The 19,694-nt window shown below is 41.7% G+C and overlaps 1 pseudogene; it reads left to right on the top strand.

Moving 5' to 3' along the window:
- The first annotated feature begins 691 nt into the window (after positions 1-691).
- LOC109548771 (14-3-3 protein zeta/delta pseudogene) lies at positions 692-18,372 on the top strand (annotated as a pseudogene).
- Positions 18,373-19,694: the final 1,322 nt, after the last annotated feature.

Below are 19,694 nucleotides of genomic sequence, written 5' to 3'. Positions count from 1 at the left end.
TATACAGGACTGTGGCATGCGTTGCTGGTCATTTAGCATCTCTGGTGCCTTCCTACTAAATTTAATAGCAACCCAAGGCATTGTGACACCAAAAAAAGAAAAAAAAAAAAACCCTCTTCCCCTCCATCCCACACACACTCCCTAGAGAAATGATGCTGGTTAAGAACCACTGGCTTAGACCAGTTGGGATTTACCTTGGTACTGAATTATGTGTGTATAGTTTTCTTTTTCCTGATTGGTTTGGGGGGAAGAGAGGAACTAAGCAGTATTGAAGTTCTGTTGTCAGGGAAGTAGGGTGGGAAATGGTGGGTAGGTAATTAACATTCTGCCATGAGAATTAAACATTTTCTTTCTTTTTTTTTTTTTTTTTTTTTGCAGTACGCGGGCCTCTCACTGTTGTGGCCTCTCCCACTGTGGAGCACAGGCTCCGGACGCGCAGGCTCAGCGGCCATGGCTTACGGACCCAGTAAACATTTTCTTTTATATCCTTGATAAAATAAGCATCTCAACTTCACACTTGAAGCCCCCCCACTCCCCACAGGAAAAATCTCTCCCAGTAGGATACTCTTTTTTTGAATACTGTAGTAACTTTCAGACTGGTGGCCTGCTCTGTCTTTCCCTCCTTCATTACTACATGAAGGGACTAGTCCTGTATACTGATTTCCTTTACTCAGATACCTATCTCCAGTGGTCCTCAGCTATCTCAGAAACTCAGTTGGAACTCAAAGGCCTCCATAAATCCACAGATGACTTCCCTGCCTTTCCCTTACAAATGTAATCTGCTGCTTACTGATTGACTTGTCATCTCTATGGAAGATGTACCTCTCTAGGCCTGACCCCTCTCTGGAGGTATCCACACTACCCAACAAATTTTTCCATTTCTTTTTTTTTTAAATAAATTTATTTATTTTATTTATTTATTTTTGGCTGCGTGGGGTCTTCGTTGCTGCATGCGGGCTTTCTCTAGTTTCAGCGAGCAGGGGCTACTCTTCGTCGCGGTGCGCGGACTTCTCATTACGGTGGCTTCTTATTGCAGAGCACGGGCTCTAGAGCGTAGGCTCAGTAGTTGTGGTGTGTGGGGGCTTAGTTGCTCTGTGGCATGTGGAATCTTCCCAGACCAGGGCTCAAACCTGTGTCCCCTGCTTTGGCAGGCGGATTCCTAACCACTGTGCCACCAGGAAAGTCCCTATGGTGGCTTCTTTTGTTGTGGAGCACGGGCTCTAGGCACACAGGCTTCAGCACTCGTGGCTCGCAGGCTCTAGAGCCCAGGCTCAGTAGTTGTGGTGCACGGGCTTAGTTGCTCCACAGCATGTGGGATCTTCCCGGACCAGGGCTCGAACTCGTGTCCCCTACATTGGCAGGTGGATTCTTAACCACTGCACCACCAGGGAAGCCCTCTTTTCCATTTCTTTTCTCACGTAGCCAACTTGCATTTCCCTCCTTTCAACTCAGCATGGCCATTGAAGTGTGATTGAAGTGATCTGTGTCACTTGCGAGCAAAAGCTTTAAGAACCCGTGCACAGTTTCTCATGCTCTTTCCTTCTGGCACGGTGACGGAAAGTTTTAGTTACCTATTGCTGCATAACAAACTATCCCAAATCTTAGTGACTTAAAAGCGTAACCATTTTATTATCGTCAATGGTTTTGTGGGTTGAATGGGCTCATGGGCAGTTGTCTAATCTTGCTTGGTGTCTCTCATGTGGTTCCAGCCAGGTATTGTTGGACTGGAGTAATCTGGAGGCTCGATGGGGATGCTAGAATGGCTGAGCCTTTCTTTTTCCAGTGTTATTGCAGGGCCTCAGTTTAAATGGCTTCTCCTGCAGAGTAGCCTGACTTCTTACATGGTGGCTCAGGACTCTTCAAAAAGCAAAAGCTTCCAGGTGTTTGTAAGGCTTAGTCTTGGAAATAACACATTCTATTGGTTAAAGCAGTCACATGGGCAACTCAGTTTCAAGGGGAGGGTAAATAAACTCCACCTCTTGATGGGGATTGGGGGGAAGAGTGACAAAGAACTTGTGGCCTTATTTAATCTACCACCACAACAATATTCCACATGGTGGCTGCTTCCATCAGCCAGGGTCCTAGGGTCAGTACAAAGTGGAAAAGACTCCTTAGCTAATACACATGGTTGTATGAGTGAGAAATACGTTTCTGCTGTTCTAAGTCGCTGAGATATTTGTGGTTGTTTGGTAGCAAATAAAGCCTGATCGATAGTAATACAAAAATTGGTACTGGAAGTAGGGCACTGCTGTAACAGAAACCTAAAATATATGGCATTGACATATATGACTATGTTACAAATGTTAGTGGTTGGTTGTTAGGCAGCATCCAGCTCTGATTCACTTAGGAATCTCTCAGCAAATGTAGCTTAGAAATTTGAGCTCAATAAATATTTCTTAAATAAGATAGACTGTTTCTTGTAATTCTGTTCTATTTCTCTATTTTAGGGGAAAACACTTCTTTCCCACATCAGATGTTTCTTAAAGTATGGAGGGGGTGCCACTAACATAACACTCGATACCTCATTCCAGCGCTTCTAACAAGTTTCCTGATGTGTAAGTTTGGCGTGTGCAGCCCACCTTCTTCCTCTCTCCTTTCTCATGGGAGCCAGGCCGCCCACAGAAAGTATGCTTTCTACTCTGCTGCTTCATACCACAAGTTTCACAGGGGTCTGCCCATGCCAGGGGGTCCTGCCCAGGACAAGGGAGGCTTGGGGTAAGCTTAACAGGATAGGCGCTCTGGGGGAAGGGGAGCTTCAGGCTTGGGAGCTAAGCTCACTGCCATGGAGTGAAAAAACCTGTTGTTTGAACTTTAATCCACAAGCGCAAGAGTGTTAACAAGTTGGAAGTTAATAATTTTGGACTTTAACATGAAGTCGGTACTGATTACTTTGGGCTGTAATTCAGAAGAATAAGATAATGTAATGTCTGAACTTTTCATTTCGTGCTGGAAAATTCATATTGGAAAGGGGTCATAATCAGATTGAGGATGTCTTTTTGGCTTTTAGTTTTTAGAGTATTTTTATGTTATCATTTGATCTTCTTTTAGAACTTCTGGTAATGTTGAACAAGGTAGTGAGACATAATTTGAGGTGGCAATAGAACAGGTTGTGAATTATAGCCTTGCGTACAGAATAGCATGGGAGCTGATTTAATTGATGTATTGTTCTGACCCATTCAGGGCATTCTGGGAACAACACCTACCCTTTACCAGTGGCCCCACGAGATTCCACAAAAGAGCTGAAATCAGTATTGAAGTGGCCTTATGAAGATGGGAGCAGGACTACGCTAACTGACTGCTGACTTCTTACCCAAGGGGGATAACCATGTCCTAAGGTGATCTCAGTGGGTAAGCTGAAAGGGTCAAAGCAATGGTCTTCATACATTTTTACTGACATACACCCAAAATAATTTTTAGGTTCACATGTAAAATTTTTCGTCCTTAGTTGCAAAAGATGTAATTTCTGGTGTAATCTAAATATGAATATTTTAAAGTGTAAAGGGTTATAGCACTTAAAAATGCATTTAGTGAAATTAAATCCCATAGAAATTGAATACTCACCATCATCCATATTTACAGAAATTTTACATTACTCTTTTTTTCTCTTTGAATTTGTGTTTTTATTCTACTTCCCCACAGAAGTCTTAAAAATATATTTTATGCTCAAATGTATTTTATTGCTCACCCTATCAGTCTTTGTGGCAGTCAAAAAATTGTTTATAATTTTAAAAAATTTCTACCACCAAAAGGTTCTAAATGCCAAAAATTTCTTTTGGATTGAGTTATTTTTACAATTATTAGTAGTAATACATAATTAATCTTAAGTACATTACAAATTTTTCCAAATAATTACTAAAGAGAACTAAAATTTTCCTGGAAATATGTCTCTTAATGAAATGGATGAAGCTCCTCCTCTCCAGTTAGTTCATGGATGTAATTTCCTGCTAGGATACAATAAGAAAACAAGTTGGGGGACTATTAGGTGCAGGGCTTACAAAAGATGAATAAATGATGTTCAATGCATTATTTACAATAGAAAATTATATATCTAAATCTAAGTGTATTACATAAAAGATAGGAATGAATAATGAGGTGAGAAGTGGTTAACAAATAATAAGCAGAAGTGTTTGGGTAAGAAAACAAGTATAGACTTACTATATTCAATAATCTTCAGGTAAAAACTAGTGAAAATATTTTCTCCCATGAGTCTGAATAATTGTTCAAAAAGCACTACAAAACATTCATGTATCTGTGATATATGTTCCTTTTACATGTAATGTAATGATGATCTGTTAGAAGGAAATTTGGAATTTTTTTAACATCCTTTTCCTTGAAATCATCTGAAATATGCAGTTGAGACACAGGAGGATGGCACCAAGTTCTCTCTCATTACTGAGCAGATGTGCCTTGTAACTGGTATTTCCCAGAATGTTTTCTACATATCTTCCATTTTTGAATTCTGAGAGAGATATCTGGAGCATGAAACTTTGCTGTGGGTTTGTTACCCACATGAAATAGGGCTCAACTTCCTTCAGTATTTCTGTTTGCTATCTCAACAGTATTGTTTGACACCATCAGGAAATGGAAGAGGAAATGGCATTAGACAAAAATGATCGTAACTCTTGCCACCCTGCTCTACAATTATCTGAACTCAGAACACTCCCGCACAGACCAAAATACCCAATTTCTAGCACCATGCTTTTCTCTTAATAGAAATATATTTAAGATAAGGAAAGCCAGGAAATCCTCCTGCTACTTATAATGCATTGATTAAATTAAATATTGACATCACTATTTAGAATTGTTCCTTTGTACGGTACCTTAGAGGCTTTTTGCACATGGGAGCAAATTGTCATAGTAATATCTGGGATGGGTGAGAGGATGCCTGTCTTTTATAAGTGAGAAAAGACTGATTTTAAAATAGAATTGGAAAAATTGAATTGTTGTGAAATCTCAACCTCAGTCATATTTTAGACAGCTCAACTTTAGGAAGGAGTAGGTGAAAGTTGAATAAATGGAATTGATTTCCTTAAAATTATCTGTGCTTGTATTCCTCTTGGAAAGTAGAATCCCAGGGTAGATTTATTCCAGTTTGGAGATTACTAGGTTAAGAGAATAAAATTATGTGGGGAATGTGGTGTAAGTTGCAGGGGGTTTTATTAACATTCCTGGTGTCTTGGGCCAGCCTTTCCTCTTCCCCATTGAGTAAGATACTACATAGTGAGAAGCTGCATGAGAAAGCTCAGCCCTTTGGCCAGTCTTACCCTTGGGGCCAGGCTGCCATCAGGAATCATGACTTCTAGTCTATTCCTTTATGCTGCAGAATTTACAGGGACAAGTCTTTGGAGTAGGTGGAGGGGAGAGTTTCTGTAATCCCGTTCTGCCAGTCAGCAACCCAGTGGTAAGTCTACCTTGTCCTAGGGTTCAGCGTTGGGAGGCCCACTGGCGCCATCTCGCCTCCAGCGTCAGCTTTATCAGGAAGAACGACAGTTCTCAGCTGTCTACTCTTTTTCCTGTTTTTCAGTTGGCTCACAACTTGGTAGGAAGAGGGATGTGGTTTACTGAGTCCCCTAAACGTTCTCAGTCCTAAACAGTGCTGTGCATATTAACACCACAAATACTACTGTGAATTTTCCTATGTTTTTTTAGCCATGAAATTACATTCAATCCTACCTGTTATTTTTCTAATAATATTTTGTGTATATTTCATAGATTTGTACATACTAATGAGTGTAGTTTGTTTTCAAAATGTTATTTTCTAAAGGACTGTTACTGGGCAGTATATGAAACATCAGAATAGTTAAGTTCAGGAGAAAGAGAATTGCTCTGTAGCCTTAAACAGCTAGTTCTTCAAGACACATTGTTGCCAGAGTTTCATAGAAGGTGAATGAATACATTAGGGGTTGATTGTAAGGAGATTAGGCGTGCCATTCTGTTTCTTCCTGTACTGTAAGTTACTTGGCCTGCTAAGCCTTTTAACATTCATAAAACAATGATATAAAATATGGCCCTCATATGAGACAATAAGATTATAAAGCACGAATCTTTGTTTTGTAAGCAACTTGGGTCTTTAGAAAATGAGCTGCCTTTTAGATTACAAAAAAAAAAAATCAGGAGCTTAAAGCTTCAGTTTAATGAAGAATAAACTGTTCTTGAATCCTCTGTCATAAACTGGCATGCATAATTCAAATATTGTCATACACTAGCGGAAATTTTGACTGGCTTTGACTTTGTTATGGTTACTGAAAGGAGGTTCTCCGGGAGAACATAAATTTTTATTGGCAAGCAGGTGCAGGAATTCCTGATGAGAAGAACCAAAAGATCACAACTTTGATTCTTCTTTTTTCTCTTGCCTGCAACATCCAATCGAAGATCAAGTCCTGTTGATCCTACCTCCAAAATATGATCCCAAATTTGACGGACCACTTCTCACTATGTCTACTGCTACCATCCTGGTACAAGCCATCAGCAGCTCTCATTTAGACCATGACAATAGCCTCTTGTCTGGCTCCTGGGTTTCCACTCTTGCCTTCCTAGAATTCATTCTCAATCATTAGCCATTTAACAATATAAATCAGACTATCACTTCCCTAACTATACTTCCCTAATGTCTTTCCCTTGCAATTAGAATAAAATCCAAGCTCCTCATCATGGCCCTTATGATCTGTTGTACATCTACCCTCTGATTGCTCTTAACTCACATTCCTTGTTCATTATGCTCTAGCAAAATTGGTTTTCTATCTTTCTTTGAATGCACCAAGCTCATTCCTACCTTTGAGGTTTTGCATTTGCTCTTTTTCCAGCCTGGAATTCTCTGCTCCCAGATTTTCTCATGGCTGATTCATTCTCATTACTTAGGTTGCAGCTCAAATGTCCATCCCTCAGAGAAGCCTTTTATCCTGACCACACATCTAAAGAGCTGTCATCCCTTCTCCCCAACTTTAATCATTTCCTATCCTGCTTAATTGTTTTCACAGTATTTAGTACTGCCTGAAACTCTCTTATTTTTCACATGTTTATTATTTGGCCCTCTGCTAACCCCCTCTAGAATGTGACTCCATGGTGGGTAGGGCTCGTCTGTCTTGTTCCCTGCTATATCCTCAGTGCTTGGAATGAAGGTTGCCATTTAGTGGGGGTTTATTACATATTTGAATGAGTGAATGACTCAAGGTCCAGATGTAGCCAGAGAAGGCCTCCCAAGAGGTCTTTACCTTAGTAATTTACCATAGTTCAGAGTTGTGGCCCTTTTGTTTTAAATGCTCAGATGTCAGCTTTTGCCAGCACATGGAGGTTTTTTTCCTCCAGGGCAGAACTTACGTTAATGAAAGTATAAGACTGTAAAATCCCTATACTAATTTATTAGTTTTCAGTGAGCAATATAGCTGTCACATGGACCCAGACTGGTAGTAATATGATCTGTTGTGGATTTTCTGCCTGTGGGCTAGTACACATAGGATAGGGCATTAAGTGAGAAACTTTTTGGGAAAACATGGAATACAAAAAAGGGGAAAGAGTAAGATGCCTTGTATGTTTCAAGACATTTGTTTATTTAACAAATATTTATAGATTTCTGACTTTGTTTTGTGCTAGGTACTGAAGAATCAACAAGTAATACTATTAAGCACCAGCAGTTTGGTTGGAGAGGCAGACAATAAACTGACAATTACAGATCAATGTCAAAAGTTCTCTTTTTAGGTTCATGCCAGGGTGATGTAGGAGGACCTAGAAGGGAAACTGAGCCTTGGGGGATCAAGGTGAGCTTCCCAGGAGTTAGGATTATTTGAGCTGAACTCTGAAGAGTTAGCCAGGCAGAACAAGGAAAGGTGTGGGGGGCACTGCTGGCAGAAGCTGCAGCCTGAGCAAAGGTCAGCTGGAGAGAGCAGAACCTTCTAAGAACTACAAGTAGTTCAGTAAGGTTGGGGAAAGGTGGAATGAGAAGCCTGGCTATCAGACTCACAGACCTAAGTAGGTCTGGACTTTATCCCTATGACAGGGAGCTACTGAAAGTTTTTGTTTTGGTGAAGGGGCAGAGTACATCTTTCAGACTGCCCTAGTACAGCCAATACTTTGCATTCCTTTCTTCGAAAGAACTTCCCATGGATATCTGGAGAAAGTCCACGCTCCTCCTCCGAGAACATGCAGTCCTTCCTTTACTACCCCCAGCCTTATACCTGCTATACCTGCTGCCTCCACAGCGCACTCTGTGCTCCAGACCCACCAAACTTCCCAGCTTCCAGACTCACTTCCCGATCTTTAATTATGCTTTCGTAGCCTCCACTCCTGCTAGCACTCTCAGCAGGTCACTTTCAAAAAGTGTTACAGGATTAGTCTTCCAACCTATAAAGGCAATACATGTTCCTTGCAACACAGAGACATGCAGAGGAAGAGCTAAAACCTTCTCCTTTCCTCTCACCACCACACACACATACATAGTGTGCTTTAAAACATATATACACTTTTAACTAAAATATATCTATGCTATACAATTTGTACAGTTCTTCCCTGCTCCCCCAACAGAATATCCAGTATTTGCTGGATGCCAGGCCCTATGCTTTATCTCATTTACCCCACAACTACCATACAAGGTAGGTACTGTGATCCCCAGTGGAAGGACAAGCAACTGAGATGTGACTTATTTGCCCAAGGTTGCCCAGTTAATGGGAGCAGCAATTTGAACTAGGGCAATGTGGCTCTCAAGTCCACTGCCTTTTGCTATCTTCCAAATAATGCTATTTTTGTTCTTTTCAATAACTACAATATTTATATGGAGGTCTAGAATTTATTCAATTATTCCTCTGTTGATGAATGTTGAGGTTGTTTTTTGCCACTTAAAATGCCTCAATATGTAATTCTCCAAAGTGGGATTTGAGGTCAGAGGTCATACTTATTTTTAAATCAGTACGTGACCAAATAATGTTCCAAGGATTGTGTAGCATTTTCATATCCCCAAGAATCATGGGACAGTATCTGTTTCCCTATACCCTCATTAGTTCTAATACTGATATTTTTAGGTTTTGGGGTTTTTTTTGGCACTTTGGTCAGTAGAAACAGTGCAACTTTGTTTTGATTTGCATGTTTCCTGACTACAGGTGCAGTTGAGAATTTTTCTGTGTGTTTTTGAGATATTTGCATTTCCTGTTCCATGATTTGTCTATTCATTTCCTCTCCTGTTCATTTTTTCTGTTGGATTGTTTGTCCTTGATCATTTTTTGGCGGGAGGGAGCATGTTTATAGTAGTAGTAATATTAACCCTTTTTCTGACATGTGTTCAAATATCTCCTCCTCTTCTGTGTTCATTCACCTTTTGACTTTTTTAAGGCATCCTTTAATTTAATTTGTATGTGCTCAAATCTATTGGTCTTTCCCGTCATGGCTTTTGGGCTTCTTGAAATTGACAGGTTTTGGGCATCTCCCTTTATTAAGGATTGGACCAGCCAGCCAGGACTGTCCTTGGAGGCTGCTTGATGGGCTTTGATGACTTTTCTCAGACTCTTATACCTTTGCTGCTACCTTGCAATCTCCTTCTGAGGGATCTGTTTTCTTGAGATTTGTTATTACATTCAAGCAAAGCCTTTCTGGCTTGGGAATCATTTGTCACTTATAAAAATGCGTTTGCATATCTTTGCTCTGATTCACTGTGTGCTCATTTTGTTTCTTCTACTTTTAAGAAGCAATTACCATGGGGTCTTCTATTTTATGTATTGAGTTTGGGGCCATCTTTAGCCTCTGAGTTCTTAAGCTTTTTAGAGGCAGTTTAGAGGGAAGATGTGCCCTTGATATAAGACGTATGGATGGTGAAGATAAATTGGTAATGGGGAGGTTGTGGGCTTGAGAGTGAGTTTGATTCTGTCTTTGATTACAGCTGTATAATCCCGGGGAGGTTGTTATAAGTCTCAGGGCCCTTTTTCATAAAATGGAAGTGATAATAATACTGCTTTGAGGCCACTTTTTGACATAGGATAGGCCTCCAACAGTTTACTTAGATGTTTCTTCCTTTTTGGTCACATTTCAAGAATATTTTAATGAGGTCAGGTCTTCACAAATTACCTTGGTATCCCTTTTGGTGAAACAAACTCTTTTCATTTGCTGTCAGCTTGTAAAAGAAGGATAAAAGTTCTTGGCCTTAAAGACTGACACTCTTTACAGCTCTCTGGAATGAGCTGCCCATATTTCATTATTGAAGAGAGAAACATTTAACTCTAAGTGGAAATTAAATTTGAGGCCATTTTACACAAACCATGGCTTAGGGCCAAGGCTACAAGACAGAGCATGTGTGGGTTGGGGGTAGACACTAGGGAGGAGTCTGGCCTGCATTTTAGTGGATTTCAAAATGTGTACCAGAATTTGTTTCAAGTCGTCATTAATGGGCTCATAGAAAAGAAAGTTAGAGGGAATCTAGATTTATCACCCAGGCGTCTTCCCCTGCCCTCAAGCTGATGATCATGAAACCACTTAGCGAAGGCAGTTGGTTGAATTGCTCAACTGATAGTATTCCTGAATGATAACTACTTTTAGAGGATTTGGGGCTGAGTACTGATTCTGAGAAGCTAAAAAGGAGAAATGGGTCTCAGGAGATCTTATGCTTCATCCTGTGTAATGATCTTTGTTCTTTGTCTCCCACCTCCACATTTGAGGCAGCATTGACCTGCTCTTTCATCAGGATCCAATAGACAAAGGGAAGGAGGCCTAAACCAGTTCCTAGCTTAAAAGGCTTGCTGTCCTTCAAGCTCAGGCCTTGAAGGATTCAGACTTTATGCAGGTACTCAAATCAACTAACATAGTTGAGCGCTATGTGTAAGACACTGTGTAGGATGGTGAGTGTGTATGTTTGAGAGAGGCAGAGAGACAGGGGTTGGAGAGGGAGAAGGAGGTGTATAAGGCAGGTTTCTTGCCCTCAAGTAGCAGAGGTTGCTAGTAACTCGAATGCTTAAGAGGTCAGGCATATTAGGTTAGTTAAGTGACTTTGCATGTGTAAGAGAAACAAGAGAGTAAGCATGATAGTTGACAACAGATACTTGTGTCACTGACCATAGGATGTGGTGTGGGCTATGTTAAACTGGAGTGTGCATCCCTATTGAACAGGAACAGCCCATGCAAGGATCTAGCACAGTGGTTCTCAAAGTATGGTCTCTTGACCAGCAGCATCAAAATCACCTGAAACTTGTTAGAAATGCTGTTTGTTCGGTCCTATCCCGGACCTAAGGAATCAGAAACTCTGAGGATGGGGTCTTGCAGCTTATGTTTTAATGATCTCTTGCTGTGATTCTTATGCTCCCTAAAGTTTGTGTTGCCTTGCGGGAATTTGGGCCCAGTGTTGCTAGATCTTTTGGTTTTTCAAGAGCTAGAAAACTAAATTTTTTATGGGAATTTCGTGATTTTTAAATATACATATATATATTTAAATATATAGAGAGCATATATCTAATTTTTGTGGGGGAGGGAGCGGATGTACCCTTTGTAGGCCAAACAGCAGGCCAAGGAAAGCACATCTTTGGACCTTGGGGTCTCCATGCCTCCAGTTTCAACTACAATAGAGTAGTCACATATTTGACAACAGAATAATTGAAAATACTGTTGGGCTAGAGGAATGACTCTCAGTGTGTGTTTGTGGGGTGTGGTGGGGTGCAGCAGGACATTGGAGTCTGGCAAGAGAAGGCTTTTTTTTTTTTTTTTTTTTTTTTGCGGTACGTGGGCCTCTCACTGTTGTGGCCTCTCCCGTTGCGGAGCACAGGCTCCAGACGCACAGGCTTAGCGGCCATGGCTCACGGGCCCAGCCGCTCCGCGGCACGTGGGATCTTCCCGGACCAGGGCACGAACCCGTGTCCCCTGCATTGGCAGGCGGACTGTCAACCACTGTGCCACCAGGGAAGCCCCAGGAGGAGGCTTTTAAGAGCTGCACAGATTCTGATACTTTCCCAGTCCAGGTGCTTCCCCACTTCCTACCATGGTGAAAGTCCTAACATTGTCAGCCACTCTTCCTCTTGCAAGTCCAGAGCATCCCTTGGATATGCAGCAAAGGAGGAAAGAAGCCATGTCACAGGTCTAGAGCACCGTGGTTTATAAACTGCTTTCACATCTGTCCTTTCATCAGATCCTTACAACCCAGTGTAATAGGTGTGATGGTTATTGTCTCCATTTAAAGCAGCTAAACTAGGCTGAGAGAGGTCAAGTGATTTGTTGAAGGTCTCATAATTTGTAAGGGGAAAACATGAGACTAGATACCTAATCTTATAATTTTTAAACTAGAGTTTTCCTCCCATATATAGTTTTATGTGTTTATCCATACCGTCACTAATGTTTTCTTTTTTTTTTTTTGGCTGTGCTGAGGCATGAGGGGTCTTAGTTCCCTGAACAGGGATCGAACCCACGCCTGCTGCAGTGGAAGCAGAGTCTTAACCACTGGACCACCAGGGAAGTCCCTACCATCACTAATTCTTGAAAGGATCTGATGTGGCTCATTTCACTATGACTGGTGACTAGTTTTTTGCCATTCCCATGACCAGGCCTCAGATGGTCCCCTCCCTGGCTTGGTGTGCTGCCTGGGACCCCAGATCTTCTTCTGTGGGCTGGGAAAGTATCAGCTTTTAAAAGTCCCCTCCTGTCAGACTCTAATGCCCTGCTGTTCCCCCTACCCCTGCAGACACACACACAGTCATTCCTCTTGTCCAACAGTACTTTCAGTTACTCTGTTGTAACAAGACATTGAATCGCCCAGACCAGTCGTCCCTTTTAGGACCCTTCTCCATCACCAGCTTTCCTCCTGGGCTCTATTTGTGGGGTTCTGGGTCTCCTTGTTCTGGCCTATCTTGTCACCTACTAAGCCTCAGGGGGACACTCTGAGTCCAGAGCTGTCCCCAGTACAGGTGATATGTGACATGCACATCAGTTGTCTGGAACTGGACTAAGCACCGGGACTCATTTTACATAGGCTGCTGAATAGCAATGGCTATTCTGACATAGGGCAAATTTGGATGATAGACAAAGGACATTATTAGGGGAGGTAGAATTTAGGATTCTTCAAGTATTCTCCCCAACAGTCATGCATCTGGGTAGCACTAACAGAAAAATTTTAGCAGTTTGAAATTTCCGGGGTTTGTTAAATGCTACAGTTGACCCTTCAACAATGGCGGGAGGGGGCTGGTGGAATTGGGGGACCCTCCTGGTGGAATCAAAAGTCTGTGTATGGCTGTCTCTCCCGCCCGCTCCTCGGCGCAGCCTCTGCGCCCTGCGCTGTGGCAGCGGCACCCAGCTCTCCCCGACCCGGATGGCGGCACGGCGGGCAGGCCAGGCCCGGGCACCGGGCTGCGAGCCGAGGCGGCCTGGAAGCGCCCGCCAGAACACCCAGTCATGGATAAAAATGAGTGGTGCAGAAGGACAAAGTGGCCGAGCAGGCTGAGCGAGATGATGACGTGGCAGCCCGCATGAAGTCTGTAACTGAGCAAGAGCTGAATTATCCAATGAGGAGAGGAATCTTCTCTCAGTTGCTTATAAAAATGTTGTAGGAGCCTGTAGGTCACCTTGGAGTGTCGTCTCAAGTACTGAGAAAAAGATGGAAGGTGCTGAGAAAAAACAGCAGATGGCTGGAGAAGACAGAGAAAATTGAGACCGAGCTAAAAGGTATCTGCAATGATGTACTGTCTCATTTGGAAAAGTTCTTGATCCCCAGTGCTTCACAAGCAGAGAGCAAAGTCTTCTATTTGAAAATGAAAGGAGGCTACTACCGTTATTTGGCTGAGGTTGTTGCTGGCGACGAGAAGAAAGGGATTGTGGATCAATCACAGCAAGCATACCAAGATGCTTTTGAAATCAGCAAAAAGGAAATGCAACCAACACATCCTATCAGATTGGGTCTGGCCCTTAACTTCTCTGTGTTCTATTATGAGATTCTGAACTCCCCTGAGAAAGCCTGCTCTCTTGCAAAGACAGCATTTGATGAAGCCATTGCTGAACTTGATACATTAAGTGAAGAGTCATACAAAGACAGCACACTAATAATGCAGTTACTGAGAGACACCTTGACATTGTGGACATCGGATACCCAAGGAGACAAAGCTGAAGCAGGAGGAGAGGAAAATTAACCTGCCTTCCAACTTTCATCTGCCTCGTTCTAAAATTGACACAGTAGACCGTTTGTCATCCATGCTGTCCCACAAATAGTTTTTGTTTATGATTTATGACAGGTTTATGTTACTTCTATTTGAATTTCTATATTTCCCATGTGGTTTTTATGTTTAATATTAGGGGAGCAGAGCCAGTTAACATTTAGGGAGTTATCTGTTTTCATCTTGAGGTGGCCAATATGGGGATGTGGAATTTTTATACAAGTTATAAATGTTTGGCATAGTACTTTCGGTACATTTTGGCTTCAGAAGGGCCAGTGTTAAAACTGCTTCCATGTCTAAGCAAAGAAAACTGACTACATATTGGTTTGTCCTGGTGGGGAATAAAAGGGATAATTGGTTCTAGTCACAGGTGTAGCTGTGGGTACTTTAAGGTTTGGAGCATTTACAAGGCTATAGTAGAAATAGATATCCCATGGATATTACATGTTAAACCATGTGTTATCTGTGGAATACTCAGTCTCAATGTGCACACCGCTGACTACAGCTACTGAAGTGTTCCTTTAGTTGTGACCCAATTTACTCTGGATAAGGGCGGAAGCGGTTCACATTCCATTACTTGTAAAGTTACCTGCTGTTTTCTTTCATTATTTTTGCTACACTCATTTTATTTGTATTTAAATATTTTAGGCAACCTAAGAACAAATGTACAAGTAAAGATGCAGTAAAAATGAATTGCTTGATATTCATTACTTCACGTATATCAAGCGCAGCAGTAAAACAAAAAAACCATGTATTTAACATTTTTTAGCTTTTTGTTTTGTTTTTTGTTTTGTTTTTGATACTCGCCTAACATGCATGTGCTGCAAAAATAGTTAACAGGGAAATAACTTGAGATGATGGCTAGCTTTGTTTAATGTCTTATGAGATTTTCATGAACAATCCAAGCATAATTGTTAAGAACACATGTATTAAGTTCATGTAAGTGGAATAAAAGTTTTATGAACGGACTTTTCAAAAAAAAAAAAGAAAAAGTCTATGTATGACTTAAAGTCGGTGCTCCCTATATGTGTCCACTTCCTCTGTATCAGCGGTTCTGGATCTGTGGTTTGAACCAACTGTGGATCGTGTTATACTGCAGTATTTACTACTATTAAAAATCCGTATATAAGTGGGCCCATGCATTTCAAACCTGTGTTCTTCAAGGGTCAACTGTACTCTGAAGAATTCTGGAACGTGCAGGATTGGGTGGACATTGTGGCTTCCTCCCTCCCTTCCTTCCTTCCTCCCTTCCTTCCTCCCTCCCTCCCTTCCTCCCTTCCTCCCTCCCTCCCTCCCTCCCTTCCTCCCTTCCTCCCTTCCTCCCTCCCTTCCTCCCTCCCTCCCTTCCTCCCTTTCTTTTTGTGGCTGTCTTTGACATAATCTTTTGAAGGGGTTGTTTCCTTCATGTCTGGAAACTGGCCAGGGAGGGATGGTGAGGAGAACTGGTTACTGCTGGGTATCTAGGTACTTACAGCAGGCCTCTGCATGTCAATTGTATGAAAAGCTGTTCAATCTTCTCTTTCTTATCTTCACTCCAAACCATCACTGTGACTGACGCTGTGTGTGTTTGAGAGGGAGAGAGATAGAGACAGAGAGACACAGAGAGTGAGAGACAGAGACAGAGAGACAAAGGGGGAGAGAAAGAGAGAGAGAGAGAGAAATACTTACTGACCAAGAAAGCACTACAGTGCAGAAATGTCTTGGTACAACCCTGCTGTGAATATTTGTAGAAAGACATGGAACGTTTGGCCAGGACCTTGCTTTGCCCAGGATTGGCTTCAATTACAGTTTTTTATCAGGGGTGGCAGATCACCAGTAGGAAGGGTGTGTTTCAGCCTTATCTTGGATGCTTCCTTACTTTACTTGACTTAATTCAGAAACTAGAGAACAATTTAGTGTGTAGCTTGTACCATTTCCTTTGCATAAAATGAAAGTTTTATTTAAAGTCCTTATAATCATTTCCACTGTTTTTCAACAGTGAGAATAATCAAATGAGAATTGTAAACACTTTTGAGACCATTTTTACTTGACAAAACAGTTCTCCTAAGCTAGATCTTTCCCTTTCACTGTCTCTGAAACACTTAGGGGCAGGAGAATCAGACTTTTATAGGAAGACTATGAATTCTTGTGCATTGTCACATACTGCTCAAGGCTTTTTCAGTTTAATAATAAATATTTTAAAACCAGAAAGGGACTTATCAATATGCTGGTCTCCAACTTCTTCCAAAAGACATACAGAGCAAAGTATTTCTCAGATTATTTGAAAAGTATAACAAGATATTTTAAATTTCCCTCAGTGACCACATAGAATGTCATTTATCTGTCTACTTCAACACAGAGGTGTTGGGTAGCAAGTGAAGGCTGAAGCTAATTTATACAGTTATGTGCCAGACCTGTTCATATATGTTTGTGTATAAATTCACACACACACACACACACACACACACACACACACACACACACACACGTTCACTTAATCCTCGCAATAATGTATGGGTCAGGTACTATTATTATCACTACTTTACACATGTGCAAACTGAGCTACAGTGAGGTTAAGCAACTGTCCCAAGTCACACAGCTAAAAACTGATCACTTGCACCCAGGTGGACTGTACTGCATGGACCCCCCTGACATGTTATTGCAGGGCTCAGTTGAGGACCAAGATTCCCCAGTGCTGGCACCTGTGCCAGAGGTGGCCCACAGGCCAGTTCTCCTGTGGGACATGGCTGCTATCACTCAGCAATCCCCATCGGCTGCAATAGCTGACACCTACTGAGTCCTTACCACGTGCCAGCTAATGCGGGAAGTGTTTTACCTACATTTCTCACCAGCTCTCCCAACAGCCTTATGAATTAGGAGCAGTTTCACCTCCATTTTACGTAGGAGGAAACTGAGACCTAGAAAAGTTAAGTCACTTGTTCAAGATCAACAGCCAGTAGGGCCAAGATTTATCATTGTGCTATCCTACTCTCCTGCTCAGGAGCCAGGCTCCTAACTTCCTTGTGTTCCTAGGGAGTCTCCACCAGCACACATTTTCTATATGTTATGACTGTTTTGCTAGGAACTTCCTGAAATTAAGGGCTAAGAGTACTTTCAGAAAGAGAAAGCCCAGTGTTACAGGGAATGTGGAAGAGAGGAGGTGACAGGGACTCTTCCCTTCAGGGGGATGTGTGCAAGCACATTACAGTGTGTTCCTGTTGGGGAAGGAGAGCACTGACTATGAAAATGGGAGCTCTCAAAATATTCACTGTGGGCGGTAACATCTTGGCCTTCATCCTTAGTCAACAATTAGCATTTGGTTCCACTTTATTTAATATACAATGTATCCTTCTCTTTTATTCTTTCATTTGGACACTGTTGATGCCTTAAATATTACAGCTGCCTACCTCAGCTGTAAAGCTCTAGCAGAATTACTTGAAAATAGAATCAGCTCATCTACAGACATACCTCAGAGATATTTCAGGTTCAGTTCCAGACCACCACAATAAAGTAAATATCTCAGTAAAGCCAGTTACACGAATTTTTTGCTTTTGCAGTATATATACGCAAAAGTTATGTTTACGCTATAGTCTATTAAGTGTGCAATAGTATTATGTCTAAAAATACAATGTACACACCTTAATTAAAAAATACTTTACTGCTGGGACTTCCCTGGTGGCACAGTGGTTAAGAATCCACCTGCCAAAGCAGGGGACATGGGTTCAATCCCTGCTCCGGTAAGACCCCACATGCTGTGGAGCAACTAAGCCCGTGCGCTACACCTGCCGAGCCTGCACTCTAGAGCCCGTGAGCCACAACTACTGAAGCCCGTGTGCTGCAACTACGGAAGCCCAAGCGTTCTAGAGCCTGCATACCACAACTACTGAGCCCATGCGCCACAACTACTGACACCCGTGTGCTGCAACTACTGAAGCCTGCACACCTAGAGCCTGCGCACCGCAACGAAGAGTAGCCCCTGCTCGCTGCAACTAGAGAAAGCCCGTGCACAGCAATGAAGACCCAATGCAGCCAAAAAAAACCCCACAAAACTTTATTGCTAAAAAATGCAACCATCATCCGACAATGCAGGGTTGCCACAAATCTTCAACTTGTGAAAAACGTGGTATCTGCAAAGTAGAATAAAATGAAGCACAATGAAATGAGGTATACCTATATATAAACTATCAATATTATATTATAAAAAAGAATAATTGTAGTAATGCCAATTATTGTAAAATGAAATTATAAATATTAGATTTTACCTGAGAATAATAAATGTTTAATTCTGGCATCTTCCCTAGATACCTCTTATTTCAACATCCTGTAAGCCCTTACTCTCTCTCAGCCTCCCTGGTAGGTGCTGGGGCTATAAAGATAATAAGCCATGGACCTTGTCTTCAAGGAATGTTCAGTCCCTATTGGGACACAACTGATAAAGGGTTTTGAAAACACAAAGGGCGGGATGCAATTCAGAGCAGAGGAGTTGGGGCGCAGATGCTGGCTGGGAAGCGTACTGGAAGAGACAATCCTGGAGTGTCTAGTGTTTCACACTGATGGGGCAGGGTTCGTTGCTGAGCAAGTAGGCTCTGGTGTCAAGGGGATTCAAATCCTGACTCTGCCACTTACTAGCTCTGTGGCCTTGGGCCTTGATCTGGTCTCTCTAGGCCTTTGTTTCCTTAAGTGTAAGACAGGGTGACACTATGAAGTTTACAGGTGGTTATGGGAATCGGGGGATGAAGCACTTAGAATACTTACAGAGTTAGGCTTAGCACAACGTAAGCATTCAGTATATGAGAGCTGTTGTTTTATAGTGTGTAACAACATGAAAGCATTCTACATTTTCAAGTTTATGGACTTAGATTCTGCTTATCTCCTCAAATATTAACCACTTATCTAGATTTTCTAGTTTCTAGAATTCTTCTACAGTGCCTCCATTTCTAAAACTACTGCCTACCATACTAAGGCAACTCTAGGGAAATACAGCCAGGGGAGGTGGTATTTGGGCTAAGGTGTGATATCAGTGATAACCTTACGCCAAAATGTCAAGAGTCTCTCATTTAAGACTTGAAGGATGTATTCTGGTCGAGGGTTTGGACAAATCTGACTGACTCTTGGGTAAGGGTAGATTCTAGAATTAAAATAGATCTTGTTCTTTTCATTAGGTGTAAAGGTAAAACCCAATAATTATCCTCAAAATAAGGAGAACATCAAACCTCAAACCAAAGTATAAAAAGAGAAATTCCTAATTGTTTCCAACTTAATTCTTTTAGTGAAAATATTAATGAGAAAAGTTGTCATCTAGGATCCCTGCCATTCCTTGGAAAATTAAGTTAAAAAAAAAGTCATCTTGGATTTCAGTACAGATTTCAAATGTCATATTTTTAAACTTTGAAAGAAATGTGTAAGTTCAGTTTTTCCCATTGGCCTGGACTCGAGCACCTGTCTTTTGGACAGATATATCACCATTAACAAATGCTCTGGGAGCTAAGATCCTTTGATAGTCAACTGTGGTCATTCAAGAAAATCCTCATGAGACATGCCAGACAGGATAGCATGAGCTCAGCCAGGCTGAGAACAGCCTCACTGAGAACCCTCAGGCAGCAGCATCTGTCT

Source organism: Tursiops truncatus, chromosome 5 (genome assembly GCF_011762595.2).
Source record: "Tursiops truncatus isolate mTurTru1 chromosome 5, mTurTru1.mat.Y, whole genome shotgun sequence".
Lineage (NCBI taxonomy): Eukaryota > Metazoa > Chordata > Mammalia > Artiodactyla > Delphinidae > Tursiops > Tursiops truncatus.
The sequence above is the reverse complement of the archived record's forward strand: the minus strand, read 5'-3'. Positions and strand labels throughout refer to the sequence as shown.